Source organism: Equus przewalskii, chromosome 16 (genome assembly GCF_037783145.1).
Source record: "Equus przewalskii isolate Varuska chromosome 16, EquPr2, whole genome shotgun sequence".
Classification (NCBI taxonomy): domain Eukaryota; kingdom Metazoa; phylum Chordata; class Mammalia; order Perissodactyla; family Equidae; genus Equus; species Equus przewalskii.
Window position 1 is genome coordinate 29,795,173 of NC_091846.1, and position 19,500 is coordinate 29,814,672.

Genomic DNA, 19,500 nt, shown 5'->3' on the forward strand with positions numbered 1-19,500 from the left:
GGCCTCATGTTGAGCTCACTATTCACTGGCCCCCCCAGAAATAAACAAAAGGTGATGGCTCTGGTTGACACTGGGGTCGAATGTACTCTTGTACATGGTAACCCTCAGAAGTTTTCTGGCCCCCTAAGTGCCACTGACGGTTGCAGAGGGCAAATGGTTATGGTCAGGAAGGTCCCTTTGACACTGCAAATTGGGCATTCTCCCTCACGAGAATACTAGGTCTTTCTCTTTCAAATACCAGAGAACATATTGGGTATTGATATCTTATAAGGCTATCTGCAAACGTCTATTGGTGAATTCTGCCTTCAGGTTAGAGTAATCACACCAGTGCTGAAGGCAAACGCCAACTGGGAACAAGTAAGTCTACTACCCCCATATAGAATGGTAACTGTCAAACAATGTAATTTGCCCAGGGAGTGTAAGGGAGTAGGAGAAACTATCTCAGAACAGCACCAAGTTGTTTTGCATGCCCTGCCCATAGTGCTTTCAACAGCCAGTATCACTAGTACAAAAGCCAGATGGCTTGTTGTGGATGACCACAGACTACTGAGAACTGAACTAGGTAGTGCCCTCCATCCATGCTGTTGTGCCCAACATTGCCACCAACTTAAATACCTTGACCATGGCTCTAGGAGCATACCATGTTGTAGTAGACTTAGCGAATGATTTTTCCAGTATACCCTTGGCCGCTGACTTACAAGATCAATTTGCCTTCATGTGGGAGGGGCAACAATGGACCTTTCAAGTGCTTCTTCAAGGCTACCTGCACAGCTCCAAAATATGTCATGGGATGGTAGCCTGAGATATCTCCCTTTTCTTTTTCCCTGCATCAGTAAAATGGGCCCATTACATTGATGATATAATGTTAACAGTGATGACTGGGGATCAGAGCAGAATACTGCCTTTGAGAACCCCCCCCCCAAAAAAAAAATCCCAAAGAAGCAGATTAAAGTTCCGGGCATCTCCCAAGAAGGGCTACCATTTGAATTAGATGTCTCTGTGACTCCAGAAGGTATGGATTGGGCACTGTGGCAGAGACAACAGAAGGAGAGAGTATCCTTAGGATTTTGGTCCCAGCTCTGGAAGGGGGTAGAAAACCTATAAACCCCCACAGAGCAATAGTTCCCAGCAGTGTACACAGCACTCCCCAAGATAGAACCTGTCACGAAGGAACAGCATATCATGGCAAGAACTTGCCTTCCTATCAAGGGGTAAATTGAGACTATGTGCCATCGACCCACCTCTGCCATGGCTCAACTCCCACTTTGACTAAATGGCATGCCTATTTGCAGCAGAGGCTCACCCTGTCCACCAGCCCACTCTCTCTAGAAATGCGGATACTATTAGGCCCTGCAGAGTATGTAGATCCTCCAAATGCCCCCACCCCTATTCCTGTGGCAGCCCTGGCAGTCTATAAAGAGGAAGTGGGGGAAATTCTTGCTGATGCCTGGTACGGAGATGGGTCTAATGGTGGCAATCCGTCCACATGAACTGCAGTCTCTATTCAGCCCAACACTGACACCATCTGAATGGAAATAGAAATGCAGCAGCCAGTGGGCTGAACTCAAAACAATTTCAATGGTGATCACTCATGTACCCTGGTAATTAGTCCTTTGGACTGACAGTTGGGCTGTTCTAAAGGTATTAACCCTATGGCTTGGACAATGGGAAGCTGAGGGGTAGATGATCATGAATAAGCCCTTGTGGGGTCAGAATATGTGGAAAGACATTTGGGTTTGCCTGCAAGAGCCTGAGGCAGTCCTCTCTGTCTCCTATATCCTGGCTCATAAGGCACTGGCACCCCTGGCAATTGGGAAACTGATGCCATAGCTCAGGTATAAGCCCTAGTAGCTGATGGTTCAGTAGATACGGTAGATTGGGTGCCTAGAGAGTGACCACTGTAGCACCGGGTGGGATGGCGTATTGCCAATGATGCCCGATTGCCATTGAAATACAGTGACTTGGTTAATGTAGTAACAGCACATCCTGTGTGTTCTAAACAATGCCCAAGGAAACGGCCAAGAGAATCTTGGGCCATCCACTGAAGTTCTCAACCAGTGAGGGATTGGTAAATTGATTAAATTGGCCCCCTCCCTCCTAGTCAGTGTTTTACATATGCCTTGGTTTGTGTGGACACTGCATCTGGCCTAACCAAACCTTCCCCCTGTTGCCACACAAACCAGGCTGCCACCATTAGGGAATTAGAGAAGCTGAGTACTGTATATGGATATCCTCATCAAATAGATAGTGATCAGGGGTCACATTTCAAAGGCGATGATGTGCAAGACTGGGTAAAAGAACATGTCATTGAATGGAGCTCTCATCTCCCCTATAACCTGCAAGCAGCAGGGTTGGTAAAAAGGAAAAATAAACTATTAAAGCAGCAGATTGAATTACTAATAGGTAAAACCACCTTGGCCCAGTGGACTAAAGTACTGCTCCAGTATTGTCTCTAATGCATTTGAATGATCAACCAGTAGGGCCTATCAGCCCATAAGCCAGGCTAGGGACTCCTGCTGAGACATCCAATACCATAAATCTATGAAAATCGTGGAAAACAGCCATGGCCCCACCTCTCACCGTGGATCAACATGCTATGCTGCTGAGAACACCAAGTCCCATCATGCCTGGCAGAGGTGTTTTTTGCGGAATTGCAGTGGATTGTCCCACTGGGTTCGGTGGGTTACTTCTCATTCCTGGGCGGGGGGAACTACTCAATCTCATTGTCCTCATGCAAGCCAGATCTGTTGAAACACACTATACTTGGAATGGCAGACACAGCATTGAAAGAGGGGAGAAGGTGGGGGTTCTGGTCTGGCATATCCCGCCCCTACTCCATCTTCTTACGCCTGACAGTGATGCCACCCCTGGCCAACATATGTGGTACGAAACCAGGTCAAATTCCTAAAGCTGCAGTCACATTAATACACAAGGATCAGGGCACAGGTGTAATTCTTATAGAAGGGGAAGAACTTACCATACAAGTTCCTGCTAAATATCTGTGTTTTTCGTCTTAGACTGTTGCTGCTCTTGTGGTGGCCAGTCAAGAGAGGGGCACCTGATGAAAATACTTTTCGACAGTGGGCCCACTCATATGCCCAGCAAAGGAATCAATCCAACTATTGGGTCTGCAGACAGTTGTCCCTCTGTAGCTCATCAGCATTGCCGTAGTGGATGTCACCACTCCAGAGAGAGGATTGAAAGCCCCTAAAGCAGTACATTAAGGAAGAACATGCTAGACCTAGTACTGTTAATTCATTTGGTATTACCAGTACCGATCCAAAAACCTTGCCTGTCACACACAGTATCAATAACCCTGGGCATGGGTATTCTTTTTCTGTCAATCAAATTATACAGGCAGCCCATCAAACCGCTGACCAGAAGGATCCTAAAAATACCACCATCAGAGCCATGGGTGGCTACCCTTAGATTTGGGATGGGTTGATGTAGCTTCTCCGGGTTATGGACATTTGAGTACCCAGCACCCCTATGATGGGAACAGAAAAATCACTCTAAACAGAACCAAACTAATTGCATCAGGGACATGGGATGGATATCACTGGAACTATGTAGTCATTCTGTTACATTAAAGGATAGTGACTAGTTTGGCACTGACTGGTTGTGCCATCCAGGTATTTATTGGGCAGCTCTGAATGGGACCCAGTGGTTGTGTGGCAGAAATCTTTGGCCATGGCTTCTACCTGGGTGGTTGGGCCACCGCACCCTGTGTTTTCCCTGGGCGTGGGGGAGAATCCATCCTGTGGTGACAAAAATTGCCAACTTCCCTCTCCTCAAGACCAGGTGGGCACATTCTGTTTTCCACTGGTGTGATCATTTGGCCACTGTCTTTGTCCCCTCACTTGGCTTGGTGGATGTTATAGCACACGTAGAAGCCCTTACTACCTTCATCCAACAAGCCTTAAATGATAGCCAGTGAAGCCTGTCTTTACTGAACACTGAAATGTCTCTAATGAGAATAGCTGTGCTCCAAAATAGCATGGCCTTGGACATCATTACTGTCTCAGGAGAAGGCACTTGTGCCATTATCCAAACAGAATGTCATGTGTTCATAACGGATGAGTCTGCTAATGTATCATCTTTATTAAATCACATGAGGACATAAGTGAACACGCTGAATGATTCAACCTCTAGTCTAGGGGCTTAATAAATCAGGGAGTCGCATCATGGGGCTCTTGGTGGAAAAAAAGGTTACTTATTTTGGGAAACATTATCCTACCTTGTTTTCTCTTGCATGTAGCTATACTGTCACTCTCATATCTGCCTCCAATGCAGCCAGATAGCCGCCAAACGAGCCGCCTCTGTGCTGATGAAAGCCCTTGCTGACCGCTCAGGGTTCATTGTAGAAAAGGGGCCAGTAAGAAGCAGCCACGAGGGCTGGAGTGTTGGAGGAGGTCATCAGGAGGATGGTACTGACTGTTGACTGGAGCATTAGACCCAGGCAATCAGAGGCTGCTCACCCCCTCCCCTGTCCTTGGAATGTGCGTTCTGTCCGGTGTTCCCACAGTGCGAGCCATTTCAAGGACACAGCCTTGAGAGAGCAATGTGTTGTTGAGACCATCCGGACATGTATGTGACCGAACCCAGGTAAGGCCTCTACCTCAACTTTTAAGATTCTGGCAGACAGATGCAGAGATCTACTTGACTTTAGGCTGCCCAGGACAAGCCTTGTATGAAATACCCTTGCTTATGAAAACTACCACCTACCCATCTGGAGTGGTCTCCATCTTTCTTCTTTGCCCTCTGTGTTTGGGGCCTGGTTTCAGATTTCACTGGGAACTCCTGAGGTTTGGAAACAACAGACTCCTTGAGGTGAAATTTATTCTCTGCTTGATACTGTTCCTATTTAGAATACTGGCTTTCTCCTTCTTGTGGAAAAATGGGAATTAAACAATACAAAATCTTTAAACTCTCCTTCCTATTAATGAGCAGACTCCTCATCAGGACAGACTTCAGTTCCCAAAAGAGAATGCAGAACAAAAATGCTGGCTGAATTTATTGTATGTAGATTAGAAAGTAGTCACCCAAGGGATATGCAGACTAACAGCCAAGTTGGCTTGTCTGCTCTCGTTCTCTCTGGTTTTGCACCTGCTCCTCCCTGAACAGGGACCCAGGGCCACGAGACAGAGTCTTCTGGGAGCAGAAGCAAAGTGAGAATCTGATGCTTGAAAGGAACAAATTCTTAATGAACCTTATCAAACTTATTTACAAGAAACATGAGCTGTGGTTCTTGGCGACTTGGTGAAGAGCTCTGACTTCGCTCAAGAATACTTTTGCTAAGAGAAGTAACTCATAGAAACCAGAGGAGATTTTCTATACAGAAAGTGTAATTTGCGGGGGGGGGGGGGGGGGGGGGGGAGGTATGACCACATAAATGGACTCTTCAGGGCATACCACGTGTCAGAATTCCCAGGAGGTGTGGGAATACTGTGGTTTCCGCAGCTCTGCCTACTATGGCCTGGAAGTTATTTTTGTCACTCTTTTGGATTTTCACGACAAATATTTCTAACTACAAGTATTTCTCTGATATCTAGTCCTCTCTGTCATTAGTAGTTATTCCTCCAAATCAAATGAACCCATCACTAAATAAATGTTCTTATTGGCCAAGTTCTGTGTCAGGTCTCACTGCTTTTAGGTTTATTGAGCACCTTACAACCGGTGTGGGCAAACTGAATGGCCCACCAAGCAATCCTCTGGCAAATATAATCGTTATAGCCCCGAGACTGTTTAATTCATTGTAACGGCCCTGGGTGTTCCTCAGCCTGACTGACATTTTCTGTGAATTCTTGAGGTAATTAATTCAATCCTTTATTTGTTTTCCTTTTAACATTGAAAATATATAGATTAGTGAACTACAACAAAGGAGAGAGAATAGTACAATGATTATCAACATCTTTTGCCTGGATTAATCAATTGGTAATATTAATCAATTGTTAATGTGCTTTTGATTACCTTTCTCTCTATATAAATACGTATATTTTTTGATGACTGCTTGAAAGTAAATTACAGATATTATAACATTTCATTCATAAATATTTAGCATCGATCTCTTAAGAATAAAGATGTTTTGCTATTAAGAATAAAGCTGGATTTGCCGACCACTACATCATTACTACACTCAAAGAATTTAATAAAAATCACATGATTCAATATATAGTTCTTTTTCAAATTTCCCTACTTGCCCTAAAAATGTCATTCATAGTTTGTTTGTTTGTTTTTTAATTCCAGAATTCAGTCAAGTTTCAAGTTTTGCCTTTTGTCTTTTTTAATTTAGAAAAACTTCCTTCATCTTTTTATTTTGTTTATTTTCTATGTCAAAGACTTTCTTTTTGATAATCCAGGCTAGATATCTCGTAGAATGTTGTTGATTCTGGATTTGTCTGACTGTTTACTTATGATTAGAATTAAGTTAGGTCTTTGTTTGGAAGGAATATTGCAAAGATGACCGCGGTGAATTAACTTACTGTCCCCAAAAATGTCACTTCACTTTTCCTCCCCTTTCCCACATTCCTTACTGAAGGAGCATATTGCCTACACAAGCCTTAGAGTTTGGCCATGCGATTTGCTAAGGCCAGTGGGGTGTTAGCAGCTATGTCATGAGCAATTGGGCTTGTCCCCTTGTGCTTCTGACATTGACCTGAGAACAACATTTCCTGGATTTCAGAAAAATTGAGTGATAAATAGATGTAACCTCAATTGAAACCACAGCCTGGCCAAGCCTTGACTAGATCAACAGAATCCCAGCCACTCTGCAGATGTGTAAGCAAAAACTTTATTTGTCGTCTGCCACTGAGATTCCATGGTTAAATGTTACACAAGAGAGCTAAATGAGATGGCAAACATGTCTACTTTTTTCTTCTAATTGCGTAAAAAACACATAACATGAGATCTCCCCTCTTAAATTTTTAAGTGTGTAGTACAGTATTGTTAACTATATTCATAATGTTGTACAACAGATATCTAGAACATTTTATCTTGTATAACTGAAACTCTATACCCGATGAACAGCAACTCCTCATTTCCCCCTTCCTCCTGCCCTTGGCAACCACCATTCTACTTTCTGCTTCTATGAGTTTGGCTACTTTAGATACCTCATATAGGTGGAATAATGCGGTATTTGTCTTTCGGTGACTGGTTCATCTCACTTAGAATGATTTTCTCAAGGTTCATCCATGTTGTAGCATATAAAAGGACTTCCTACTTTTTTAAGGCTGAGTAATATTCCATTGTAAGTATATATCATATTTTATTTACCCATTTATCCATAGATAGACACTGGGTTGCTTCCACATCTTGACTATTGTGAATAATGCTGCAATGAACACGGAAGTACAAATATCTCTTCGAGATCCCATTTCCAATTCTTTTGAATAATTGCCCAGAAGAGAGAGCGTTGGATCATAGAGTAGTTGTGTTTTTAGTTATTTGAAGAAACTCTGTACTGTTTTTCATAGCAGCTGCACCATTTTATATTCCTACCAACAGTGCATAAGGGTTCCAATATTTCCCTATCCTCACAAACACTTGTTATTTTCTGGGTTTTTTGTTTTTTGTGGTTTTTTGATAATGGTCATCCTAACAGGGATGAGGTGATAACTCGTTATTGAAGTTTTGATTTCTACTTCTCTGATGATTTGTAATATTGAGCATCTTTTCATATACCTGTTGTCCATTTGTAAGTCTTCTTTGGAGAAATCCCTATTCAAGTCCTTTGCCTATTTTTTAATGGTGTTATTTGGGTTTTTTTGCTGTTGAGTTGTAGAAGTTCCTTATATATTTTGAGTATTAACCCCTTATCAGATATGTGGTTCACAAATAAGTTCTCACATTTCATAGGTTGTCTTTTCCTTCTATTTATTGTTTCCTTTGCTATGCAGAAGTTTTTAGTTTCACGTTGTACCATTTGTCTATTTTTGCTTTTGTTGCCTGGGCTTTTGGTATTATATCCAAGAAATCATTGCCAAGATCAATGTTATGAAGTATTTTCCCTGTGTTTTCTTGTAGGAGTTTTATTGTTTCAAGTCTTATGTATAAGTCTTTAATCCATTTCGAGTTGATTTTTGCATATGGTGTAAAATAAAGGTCCAATTTAATAGTTTTGCATGTAAATATTTGTTGAAGAAACTACCTTATGCCCATTGTGTAGTCCTCGCACCCTTGTCAAAGATCATCTGGCTGCATTTGCGTAGGTTTATTTGTGGGCTTTCTGTTCTATTCTGCTGGCTTATATGTCTACCTTTATGTCAGTACCACACTCTTTTTATTACTGTAACTTTGTAATACGTTTAGAAGTCAGAAAATGTGAGGCCTCCAGCTTCCTTCTTTCTAAAAATTTTTTTTGGCTAATAGAGGTCTCTTGTGGTTCCATATGAATTTGGGGATTGTTTTTTATATTTCTGCAAAAATTGTCATTGGATTTTGATAGGATTGGTTGAATCTGTAGATTGCTTTGGATATTTGTAGTATGGACATTTTAACAGTATTTAGTCCTCTCATCCATGAACATGGGATGTCTTTCCATTTATGCATATCTACTTTAATTTCTTTCAGCAATGTTTTGTTGTTTTCAGTATGTAAGGTTTACACCTTGGTTAAGTTTATTCCTGGGTGTTTTATTCTTTTTGATGTTATTGTAAATGAGATTCTTTTCTTAATTTTGTTTTTGGATTGTGCATTGTTAGTATGTAGAAATACAACAGATTTTTGTATGTTAATTCTGTATCCTGCAACTTTGATGAATTTGTTTTTTAGTTCTAACAGGTTTCTTTCTGTGTGTGAATTTTCAACATTTAAGATCATGTCATTTGCAAATAGATATAATTTTACTTTTTCTTTTCTGATTTGGATGACTTTTATTTCTTTTTCTTGTCTAATCGCTCTAGAGAGGACTTCCTGTACTATGTTGAACAGAAGTGATCAGAGTAGACATCCTTGCCTTGTTCCTGATCTTAGAAGAAAAGCTTTCAGTTTTCCACGATTGAGTATGATGTTAGCTATGAGATTTTCATTTATGGGCTTTGTTTTGATGAGATAATTTCCTTCTGTTTTCAGTTTGCTGAGTGTTTTTCTTATGAAATTGTGTTGAATTTTGTCAAATGCTTATTATGCATCTATTGAGATGATCATGTGATTGTATACTTCATCCTATTAATGTTATGTATCACATTGATTTTTGTATATTGAAGGATCCTTGCAAGCCCAGAATAGATTCCACTTGGTTGTGGTGTATGGTCCTTATAATATGCTGTTGAATTTGATTTACTAGTATTTTGCTGAGGATTTTTGCATCTATATTCATCAAGGATGTTGGTCTGTAGTTTTCTGGTAGTGTCTTTTTCTGGCTTTGATATCAAAGTAATGCTGTATTCACAAAACGAGTTTGGAAGTGTTCCCTTATTCTTCAGTTTTGGGGAAGAGTTTGAGAAAGATTGATGGTAATTCTTCAAATGTTTGATAGAATTCATCTATAAAGCGATCTGATCCTGAGCTTTTCTCCATTGAGAGATTTTTGATTACTGATTCCATCTTCTTACTGGTTATAGGTCTGTTTTATTTTCTAGTTCTTCATGATTCGGTCTTGGTAGGTTGTATATTTCTAAGAGTGTATCCATTTTTTCTAGGTTATCCAATTTGTTGGTATCTAATTGTTCATAGTAGTTTCTTATAATCTTTTTTATTTTGACGGCATCAATTGTCATCTCTTCTCCCATTTCTCATTTCATTTATTTGAGTGTTCTCTTTCTGTTCTATTTAGTGTAAAGATTTCTCAATTTGTTTGATCTTCTCCAAAAGCTAACTCTTACTTTCATTGATTTTTCTATTCTCTATTTTATTTATTTCTTCTCTAGTCTTTATTATTTTCTTCCTTCTAATGACTTTGGGCTTAGTTTGGTCTTCTGTTTATAGTTTTTTGAGGTGTAAAATTAGGTTGTTTATTTGAGATCTTTCTTTTTTAATGTAGTTGCTTACCACAATAAACTTCCCTCTTAGAACTGCTTTTACTACATACATCTCATAAGTTTTGGTATGTTCTCTTTTTGTTTTCATTTGTCTTAAGATATTTTCTAAGTCCCCTTTCTATTTCTTCTTTGACAAACTGCTTGCTTAACAGTGTGTTGTTTAATTTCTATATGTTTGTGAATTTTCAGTTTTCCTCTTGTAATTGATTTCCAGTTTCATTCCTTTTTATTCCAAATATATTTCATAGTGTCTGGAGATTATGCTTGGTATGATTTCAATCCTTTAAAATATGTTAAGACTTATTTTATGACCTATCTTATGATCTATCCTGGAGAATGTTTGATGTCCACTTGAGAAGAATGGGTATTCTACTGCTATTGGATGGAATGTTCTGTATACCCATTTGGTTTATAGTGTTGTTTAAGTCCTCTGTTTTGTTATTGATCTTATGTCTGGATGTTCTATTTATTATTAAAAGTGGGGTGTTGAAATCTCCTACCGTTATTTTGTTGCTGTCTTTCTCTTTAGTTCTTTTAACGTTTGTCTCATATATCTGGGTGCTCTTATCTTGATTCCATATGTATTTATAGCTGCTATATCTTCCTGGTGAATTCACCCTTTTGTCATTATACAATGCCTTTCTTTGTCTCTTGTGACAGTTTTTGACTTAAAGTCTATTTTGTTGATATTCTCGTTTGTTACACGCATCATTCTCCTGAATTCACTGAGCATTTTTATGATGGGTATTTTGAATTATTTGTCAGGTAATCCGTATAACTCTCTTTCTTTATTTTTTTTTTAAACATTGGCACCTGAGCTAACATCTGTTGCCAATCTTCTTTTTTTCCTTCTTCTTCTTCTTCCTCTTCCTCTTCCTCTTCTTCTTCTTCTCCCCAAAGCACCCCAGTACTTAGCTGTACATTCTAGTTGCAGCTCCTTCTGGCCCTGCTATGTGGGATGCCGTCTCAGCATGGCTTGATGAGCAGTGCTAAATCCATGCCCAGGATCCGAACTGGTGAAACCTGGGCTGCTGCAGCAGAGTGTACAAACTTAACTACTCAGCCACGGGGCTGCCCTGTATAACTCTCTTTATGATCATTTTCTGCAGATTTGTTTTGTTCCTTTGATTGGGCTATGTTTTCCTGTTTCTCCATGTGCGTTGTGCCTTTGTGTTGTGAGCTATGCATTTGGAAAAACAGTCACTTCTCCTGGCCTTTACGGGCTGGCTTTGTACAGGGAAAGACCTCACCAGTCAGCCTGGCTAGAGATTCTGGGGGCCTCTCAAACCTTTTCTGTGGATGTGTCCTCTCTGGACTTGTGCATGTAAATTTCCAGTTGGAGAGGGTTTTGCCATTGTCTTTTTTCCAGGAGTTTGTAATTTCTTGCCTTCCTTGGTTCCTCTTTGCGGTACTGCAGACTTTCTGGAGTTGCTGTAAGCTGCACAGTTCTCTTATGTTGTCAGTGGCCCCCAGGCATGTAGAGTGTACTAGATCTTGTCAGTATTCTGAGACAGGTGAGACAGAATCAAGACCCATGGGCAGCCCCCCAAAATGCCAGAATGTTGGATGCCTGCTCCACTCTTTCCCTCCAAGCAGAAGCCAGGAGTTGGGAGTTTTCACCAACTTGTTCCACCTTGAGCTAGGGGGAGGGACTATACCAAGCGGGTGTGTGTTAGTCCAAACCATTGCCTTTGTTCTCAGTGGCACCCAACCTGAAACCCTTTACTGTCAGTGCTTAGATTTAAGACAGAAAGAAACCAGTCCCTTGCGAAGCCCCCTGGAAAGTCTGAACATCGGACATGCGTTTCAGTCTTTGCTTTCTCTGCCTGAGGAGAAGCTGGGAGCTGGAAATTTTCTCTAATTGAGCTAACTGAGCTAGGGGAGAGACTACGGTAACTAAGTGCCACGGATGTTCCTACTGGCTTTGATGTGGCTGATTCATGCTTTCTTAGTATGTAGGAGCCTCTTAAGTGGTTTCTAGATTTCTCAAAAAGGGAACTGGTCCATGTATTGTTTAGTCTGCTTCTGTCAGAGGAAGGAAGATCTGAGTCTTTCTGTTCTGCCATCTTGCTAAGGTCACTTCTTTCTGATTACTATTTATATGACATGGTATCAGGCTTCTCACTATTGGTGGGGCCAAGTTTAATCATTTGATACAGGTAATGATCAATAGATTTCTACATTATGAAGAGATATTTTCTATTTTATAAATGTTAAGTCATCTGTAGGGTGATATTTTGAGATTGTGTGAACATCCTCTTTCTTAAAAACCTTTCATTCAGTTGTGCTAGCATTTGTTGATGGTCCTTACCTGAACCAATTATTATTTTAGGGCTCTGCTATGACCTGAATGTTTATATTCTACCTACATCATATGTTGAATCCCTAATTTCCAATGTGATGGTATTTGGAGATGGGACCTTTGGGAGATAATTAGGTCATAAGGGTGAGGCCCCCATGATGGGATTAATGGCCTTATAAAAGGAGGAAGAGTTCAAGCTGGCCTGGTGGCGTAGTGATTAAGTTTGCAAGCTCCACTTGGGTGGTCCGAGGTTCACAGGTTTGGATCCCTGGTGTGGACCTGGGCACTGCTCATCAAGGCATGCTGTGGTGGCATGCCATATACAAAATAGAGGAAGATGGGCACAGATGTTAGCTCAGAGCTAATCTTCCTCAGCAAAAAAGAGGAATATTGGTAACAGAAGTTAACTCAGGGTCAATCTTCCTTGCAAAAAAAAAAAAAAGGGCCAGCTTGGTGGCGTGGAGGTTAAGTTCATGTTCTGCTTCGGCAGCCCAGGGTTCACAGGTTCATATCTCAAGTGTGCACCTCGCACTGCTCATCAAGTCACACTGTGGTGGCATCCCACATAAAATAGAGGAACATTGGCACAGATGTTAGCTCAGCAGCAAACTTCCTCAAGCAAAAAGAGAAAGATTGGCAACAGATGTTGGCTCAGGGCCAATCTTCTTCACCAAGAAAAAAAGAGGAAGAGACAGGAGATCTCTCTCTGTGTGCATGTACCAAGGAAAGGCCACATCAGGACATAATCAGAAAGAAGGCCCTCACCAAGGACCCAACCATGTGACATCCTGATTTTGGACTTCCAGAACCATGAGAAATAAGTGTCTGTTGTTTATGCCACCCAGTCTATGATATTTATTATAGCAGCCTGAAATCACTAAGATAGGCTCCGACTCTCCATCTGACAATGTCCTCTGTAGGTCTTAAAAATGATAATAAGGCTTATGAAATTTATCCCTCTGATTCCTCAAATAAGGAGAGATTAGATTTATGTATATATTTATTCACTCTGGGGAAAAGAAACTACCTCTATCAGGAAGATGAAATGACCTCGAATATAATTAATTTTCCTGTGTTTTCCTGGAGTTGGGTCTCTGAGTCTTGATTCCTGGATGGAGAAGGGAGCTGTGGAGCTGTGGTAATGTTTTCAGAATGATTCCAGGATATTTTCACTCTAACCCTTAGCTGAGTTCACATATTGGTATGTTTAGTAAAATGAGGGTTATTGCTTAAAGACAACTTAATAAGTTCAAAAATAGAGTATTGGTTAAATTATGATACATTCATAGGTAGGAATACTATGCAGCCATTAAAAGAAATTTTGTAAATAAACATTTAATAACATCGAAAGGAGCCTGTATTGTATTATATTAAACCAGTATATCCTTGAATAATACATATTATGTAAAATGTGTATGTGTCCAGTGAAGTTATATTATACAAGATTAAGTCATTTACATAAAATTATGCTTAGAAGTACTTTAATTCACCCATGAAGAATAATACACATGGTTTTATGTATACACAAACCACTTAGTAATTCTGATACATTCTGAAAAATTTGAGAATCATTGGATTAGACTAAAGGAAAGAATTAAAGGAAAGGTCTATATGTAGATGTTTGGGAATTTAAATAATCTTGTCTTTAAAATAACTATCAGATAACTAGAAGTGAATGGGAGATGGGTGAGGAGAGAATGATGAAGTGTGTCTGCTAATCATTAAGCAACATTCCCCACTTTTTATTACTAAGCTTCTAAACATTAATTCAATTAAATAAAATGGTTTGCTGATGCGATAATTTAATGAAGTAGTGAAGATTCATCTTGGGGAAGGCTGTAGATAGTTAGGTCCTAAAATCTGTGCACAAGTTAAATGTGTGAATGATTTAATTCACAGTATGCTGGTGTGTGTGTATACATGTGTGTGTGTGTTAAACCCTGGGAAAATGCACTGAAATTACTAACAATGATTAATTATCTTTAGTCATCATTTTATATGCTTTGTATATTTTTAATAGTATTTTCTACATTGAACATTTATTACTATGTTGATTCTTTGTGTTTCTTTGTGTTTCGTGTGTGTGTGTACATATATATATATATATATATATTTAATAGACTTTATTTTTTGGAACAGTTTTAGGTTCACACCAAAAGTGCGTGGAAGGTACAAGAGATTTCCCATATATCCTGTGTGTCCATTCATGCGTAGTCTACCCCCTTATCAATATTCCTTAGCAGAGTGGTACATTTGTTACAATTGATGAACTTATTTTAACATGTTATTATCACTCAAAGTTCGTGGTTTGTTGTTAAACATTTTTTTTAAAAAACCCAATGACTGCGATTTCTTTTTATTTTTTTTTCAAATCAAAGTTTCAGTCCTGAGTGAGTTTAGGCAGTCAATAGGCCTTGAGACAAAAATAAATTTTCTCCTGTTGGCTCCCAAGAAGAAGATTTGTGGGTCATGTATTCACAGGCTGTGGGCAGGCTGCTTTGGGTAAAGGGCAGGACAACCCAGGCTGTGGCCACCCTGTGGGTCTTCAGTGATGGCTCTCCTCATCTGTGGCAGTACTTGAGGAAAACACCAAAGACGGTGGTGTTTTCTCCTCTCCAAGCTGACTGTAAATTAATGCTTTCACTATAGCTGAATCAGGAGCTTCTGAGCTCAGATCTAGATTCCCCAAGGTATGTCAAATGCAATATAATTTATCAGGATTTCCAGAATTAACTTTCAACTTGTTGTTATTAAAATAAATACCCCAGTTTCTGGTCCAACTTGTGGGTTGTTTCTTCAAAGTAAAGATCCTGCTTCCTTTTCTACCCTGGCATTATAATTGCAATGATTTTCAACATACATTCAAAAGGTGCATATGGATATAAAATAATATAATGGAGTAATAAAACAATTTTGGGGGAAAATAACAGTATTGAGAATCCTTTCTGTAGATGGAAAATAAGCCATAATTTAAACTCAATGAGAACATGGATTAGATTACAAATAATTGTTAGAAACAATAAATAACGTTGATTGGACGCCAATTATGCACCTGACGTTATGTTAGATGCTTTACGTCTCACGTAATCCTTTCATTAATCCTGTGCAGTAGGGAACTTTTCTTATCCCCTTTTCACAGATGAGGAAGCTGAGGCTGAGAGAGTTTAGGTGACTTGGCCAAGGCTATTAAGCTGAGAAATCATAAGCTGAGAAATCATAAAGTTCATTCTCTTTCTGTTAGTTCTTGAGATAAACTCTTGCATTTTTAGAGGACAAGAAGGACTTGAGGAAATATCAGCATTTGGGGAATTATTTTAATGAAGAGGTGAAACAATGAAAGCCTCTTTGAATATACTAAATACAAAATGAAGAAAACGCCAAGATGGCAGCAAAGAAAGGGGTCAGAAAATGAACTGGAAGTGAGAACAGGATAAACAGAGGACAACAGCATGTTCTTGGGAATAGGACAGGACAGAGCATGAAGGGGAGTTCAAGAAATGCTTACGAAACAGAAGCGAGGGGCAGCCAGAGTGTTATTTAAGGAGGCCGATGATGGAGAGCAGGGAGAAGCTACATAAAATCTAAATTGGTGGTTACAAGAGAATTTATTGATGGAAGTAAAATCTTAAATTGCACGCTTAATGTCAATCTAGTTTACAGTTTTAGGTAATGTAAACTAAGGGTGACAAATTCGGAACAGATGGCAAGAAGCAAGTTTTACAGAGAGCAAATCGCAAATGCCTGTGGAATGGACACCCTGCAGGAACGGCGCTCAAATTCCCTTCCAGGGGACTTCACAGCCCTCATCAGTGATTTACATGTGCAGTCATGGTGGAAAGGACCCGCTAACAAAGTTTACTCCAGTCTCCAGCAAGGAGAGTCTGTTCACTCGTTTGGCGTGATTTGCTGATTGCGTTTTAGGGGAAGCTCAGGAGTCTCCTGATAGGAACATTGTGGCAATGACTTTGAAAAAACAGATGTACTGTGACAATCTAATGGCAAATTCCTTTCCTCAATTTTCTCTCCAAATGTTTGTGTCTGCTTTGGATAACCGTTCGGAAATGTTTAAGCAAGCGCTGTGTCGTGCACACAGTGTTGGGTAACCCACTGTTTGACTGAAATAGGAACTGGAGGGAGATCAGATTTGGAAGTTTTCTCCTCTCACCACAGTTCACATCAAAATTTTAAGGTAACCGTCTGCTTTATAAGACTGAAAGATTTTTTTGATGGTGGGATACAGCACGATGACGCTCGGATAGATGAAAGGCAGAAGACTGTGTAATTTATAGCTCCACAGGAGAGAAGGCCACCACACAGAGACATACAGGGGGTTTACCTGGGGACAGGGTAACAGCAAGTTGGAACTGTAGGAGGTGGCTGATGTGCGGCAAGTCAGGTGGGGATGGCTGTGTTTCCCGGGCTTCTTGAGAATTGGCTATTTTGAATATTCCTTGGAGTCTGGGACACATATGCTGTCCCTAGATGTTTGGTACAACTGGCCCTGGGGAGATTTGCGTCTTTGCCTAGTGGTCTTGGAGAGTGGGAGTATGACAAGGGAAATGGTTGGGTGGAGCTTAGCAAATTGCTGAAAAACAAAAGGAAATTGAGAGCTGTTAGCCACGACTTCAACACGGAGTCAAGATAGCATCTGTGAAACATTATATTGCACTGTTATGGCTATTGAAGTGTTGGCACTTGAACCTGCAGGAACTGCCATTTTTCTAAGCTCTTTCTGCCTTTGAATTCTACACATATGTGGGAGCATCAAGACCTTGGGTGCTCAAGGAGGTATTTACATTCTTTTCTCTTTTGGATTCCAAACTTTTTCCAACTGCTCCTTTTTATCTGTAGTACCTCATTCTTTCAGTCTACCAGGGCACACATTGGTTTTTGAATTGTTCGCCTATCCCTCTTTCTGTAGATGCTTGCCTCTTCTTCTTCAATGTGCCTATGCCTTTCCATTCCTATGGCTGCCATCTTAGCTCAGGCTTATATTCTTTCATAATTAGTTTAACAGCTCTTTAAGCCAGTTTCCTTCCTCCAATCCAGGAGTCAGCCAACTATGACCTACAGGACAAATCCAGGTCATTGCTTGTTTTGGAAAACAAAGTTTTATTGGAACATGGCCATACTCATTTATTTATGTATATCTAATGCTGATTTATGTTATAAGGGTAGAGTAGTTGCAACAGACTCTATGGCCTGCAAAATCGAAAATATTTACTATCTGCCCTTTATGGAAAAAGTTTGTTAACTCCTGTGTCTAGTAGAAGATACTAAATATCCGTTCAAAATTCTGAGTATGTCTATCTAAGAGGCAAGGGGAGAAGAGGAAGAAACTGACATTTGTTGAGCATTCCATGCAAATTCTGAGCTGAGCACTTTGCATAAGTTAAGCCCAGGTCTATAAACTCAGCAGTGTAAGAAATGTAACTTCACTCATTTTTTTCTGAAACTTACTGTAATTTCTGTTATGAAATACCATCTTTTGGATGTCAGAAACTTAATCTCAGTTGATTCAGTCTTCTCCTCTCTTCCTTCCCTGGGATTTTATCTGTGCTCTAGGTGAGGGGAAGTGTTCAGTGCCAAGATGTTGGACAGGTTGTGTTGCATCTTGTCACTGTCCTCAACCTCACTCCTGCCAGGTAATTGTCACTCATTCATGAAGGTCTTGCTACAGTTGCTTCTTGATCCCATTCTGAAGGCCCTTTTGGATATGCCTCTCTTTGTATCTTCTCTGACGCTCTGGGACTTACAGAAAATGTAATGTATCTCTACCTGGTGCTGGGGTTGCAGAACGTTCAAGAGGTTGTGAGAGACTTCATCTGCTTGCGTGTCACTGTAAGTACTTGCGATGCTTCTACTGCTTCTTGGCCACACTGAGTCACAGGAACTTAGTGAGGCTGTGTAAGGCCTTTTCTGCTCTGGACACACTTCTCAGCCATTTCTCCACAGGAGTCTTCTTGCTGCCTGAGAAAGGGGGCACAGGCCTCTGCTGGTCTCAGATCCCATAAGCCTGTTTTTCTCTCCATTCTTTCCAGAGCTCAGCCTTGGATGGGTCCCTGTAAAAGGCTCTACTTTCCAAGCACTGCCACAGCTAGCCCATCTGTGTTCCCCTCTAGCTCTCCCCCATCATCCAACCTGGACATGTGTCTAATCAGGAGTTGAGGCCTTTGAGGTGGGAAAAAGGAAAGTTTGCTCCTACTTCTTTGTATGACGTCTTTCCATGCCTTGTAGAACTTTAGACTCCTAAAACTCAAAACCCAAGAGTAGACTCTTGTTTTGCTCTCTCATGTCTTCCTTGAGGCAATGAACACCTAGTTGATGAGAGTTTAAAGTAATACAGGGAAAATCCATGAGTTAATATCTCATAATCTCCTCCCTTTTTCCCCCACACCATACACACACATTCTCTCATTTGACTTTTAATGTATCACTGACAGATAGAGATTTCTGCTTCTGTTATATAGATGAGGAAATAGATTCAGATGAGTTAAGTGGTTGAGAAGAACATAAATTCAGGTCTGATGGTCCCATTGAGTGTTCTTCCCTTTGTGTGGAACTGTAGCATGAATGTTACACTGAAGTTCAACTCTAATATCTCTGTTCTACTCTCTACTCTGTTTAAAGTCTACTCTGTAGATTACTCATCTTACTGCTCCCTTTGGTTGTAATGATTTTATAGCTTATTGGACTCTATGTGTTAATGAAATTCCAAGTTAAAAATGTAAACTAATCAACCATACATTTTCATTTATTCATTTACTCATGGAACAAATATTCATTGACCCATTGAGTGCAAAGCAGTGTGTTAAGCACTGTGGCTCTAGGACGTGGATCATAACCATAGGGATGTATAATGCTGGAAGGAATTAAGACATTCAAATAGCCTTCACTTACACAAGATACATTGCTAATAGAGTTAAATCAACATGCAAGAATTTTTCTTTTTTTTTTTTTTGGAGAAAGATTGGCCCTGAGCTAACACCTGTTGCGAATCTTCCTCTTTTTCTTGAGGAAGATGGTCTCTGAGCTAACATCTGTGCCAATCTTCCTCTACTTTATATATGGAGTGCCATGACAGCATGGTTTGATGAGCACTATGTAGGTCCACACCCGGGATCCGAACCCTTGAACCCTGGGCCACTGAACTAGAGCACGCAAACTTAACTACTACACCATAGGGCCAGCCCCCACAACATGCAAGAAATCTTCTGTGGT

General features: G+C 40.3%; 1 long non-coding RNA gene across 1 annotated transcript in view; it reads left to right on the forward strand.

Annotated features, from left to right (window-relative positions):
- The window catches only part of LOC139076461 (uncharacterized), a 53,722-nt gene that overhangs the window by 7,326 nt on the left and 26,896 nt on the right, over positions 1-19,500 (forward strand). The window lies entirely within an intron of this gene.